The following is a 2,442-nucleotide window of genomic DNA, read 5'->3' on the forward strand; positions in this document are numbered from 1 at the left end:
GACCATTCACTGACATAAACTAAAACCTTCAGATTTTAGTTTAGAAGGCAGCCTTTCTTCTGAAGAAGGGCTCGACCCAAACCGTCACCTTTTCTCCAGAGATGCTGCCTGACCCACTGAGTTAATCCAGCTTTTTGTGTCTATCTTTGGCTTAAATCAGCATCTGCAGTTCCTTCCTACACACTCTTATTTTAATATATGGTTGAGTATTGATACTCAGCAACTTGGTTTTGTGGATTTCTATCCACATTGTACTTGGACTAAGACTTATAAGATGAAGAAGCAGGGACATGTTTGTCCATTGCAAAGATGAGCTTATTCATTTATTTGTTTGTTTCATCTATTTCGTTTTTGACCTGTGATTAAAAGTCATAGAGGAAACATGCCCTTTGGCCCTGCTCATCCATGCGGACCAAGATATCCCCTCTAAGATAGACAAATTTTCCCAAGTTTGGCCCATATCCCTCTAAACTTGTTGTATCCATGTACCTGTCTAAATGTTGATCAAATGTTGTTAATATACCTGCCTCACCCACCTCTTCTGGCAGCTTGTTCCACACACCCAGCACCCTGTGTGGAAAGTTTGCCCCTCAGGTTCCTATTAAATATTTCCCCTCTTACTTTAAACCCATGCCCACTAGTTCCTGATTCCTTTACCCTGCAAAAGAGAATCTGTACACTCATCTTATCTATTCCCTTCATGATTCTACATCTCTATAATATCACTCCTTACCCTCCTACTCTCCAAAAAATAAATTCCTAGCCTGTCTAACCTCTCCTCGAGTTATGCCAACATCCTCAGAAATCTAGTCAATAAAAAACATACATAAATACAACCAAGCCATCCACAGTGCAAAGACAAAGGATAAAGGATACAACAGATAGTGCAAAGATATAACATTGAAGTCTGATAAAGTCCAATTAACAAATGTTCAAAGGACTCCAATGAGGCAGATGAGAGATCAGGACCTCACTCTAGCTAACGTTCAGTTTAGTTTATTGTCACGTAAACTGAGGTCCGGTGAAAAACTTTTGTTGTATACCATCCAGTCATCAGAAATACAATAAATGATTACAACCAGGCCATTTACCGTGTATAGATACATGTTAAGGAAATAACGTTTAGTGCGAGGTAAAGCCAGTAAAGTCTGAGCAAGGATAGTCTGAAGGGCACCAAAGAGGTAGATATTAGTTCAGCACTGCTCTCTGGTTGTGGTCTGATTATTCAGTTGCCTGATAATAGCTGGGAAAAAACTATCCCTGAATCTGGAGGGGTACGTTTTCAGACTTCTGTACCTTTTGCCTGATGGGAGAGGGGAGAAGAGGGCGTGGCCAGGATGTAACTCATCCTTGATTATGCTGTTGGCCTTCCTGAAGTTTTCAACCAGCTCTACTTCGGCACTGTCCATGCAAATGATGAGAGGACTGTTCAGTTGCCTGATTACAATGGAGAAAAAATGATTCCCTAATCTGGATGTATGTGTTTTCAAACTTCTGTATCTCGTGCCTGGTGGGAGAGGGGAGAAGAGGGATTGACCAGGGTGAGACTGGTTCTTGATTATGCTGGCAGCCTTGCCAAGACAGCGTGAAGTGTAGATGGAATCAATGGAAAGGAGCTTAGTTTGTATGACGGTCCGGGTACATCCACAACTCCCTGCAATTTCTTGTGATCTTGGATGGAGCTATTCCCAAATGAGGCTGTGATGCATCCCAATAAGACATTTTATCGGACATATCTGTAGAAGTTGATGAGGGTTGTCACATGGTCACAGGGAAAATGTATAAACGCCACACAGACAACTCCTGAGGTCAGGACCTAACCTTGATCTCTGACACTGTGAAGCAGCAGCTTTACCATTTCTTCTGATGATGTGACCCCTCACACTGTTGGTGGAGGATTTCTATGATTTAGATGTTGCCTGGTTGACAAATTGATGTGCATTTTGTAGATGGTACAAACTGCTGCTGTTGTGGTATGGTGGTAGAAGGAATGGATGTTAGGAATGGTTGACAGGGTGTCGATCAAACAATTCATTTGTTCTAAGTGGTATCAAGCTTCCTGAGAGTTGCTGAAGCTGCATTCATCCTCATCAAAAAACCTCTTTGGACAGGTGAGCCATAATATTGTACAGCCTATATTTTAAATAAATTCTGACTCTAAGAATCATTCTTGTTCCTCTTCACTGTTGCATCATCAGTGTTAGTTCAGCTATGCAGCCTGAAAGCTGGACCTTTGGTCTACTTAGTCCACACCGACCACTGACCACACATTTACACTAGGTCTATGTTATCTCACTTTCTCGTCCACTCCCTACACATTAGGAGCAATTTTACAGAGGCCAATTAACTTACAAAGTCTCACTTTTTTGGGATGTGGAAGGAAACCCACCTGGAGGAAACCCACGTGGTCACAGGGAGAAGGTACAGATTCCACACATACAG

The sequence above is a fragment of the Amblyraja radiata genome, chromosome 9 (assembly GCF_010909765.2).
Source record: "Amblyraja radiata isolate CabotCenter1 chromosome 9, sAmbRad1.1.pri, whole genome shotgun sequence".
In the NCBI taxonomy this organism is placed as follows: domain Eukaryota; kingdom Metazoa; phylum Chordata; class Chondrichthyes; order Rajiformes; family Rajidae; genus Amblyraja; species Amblyraja radiata.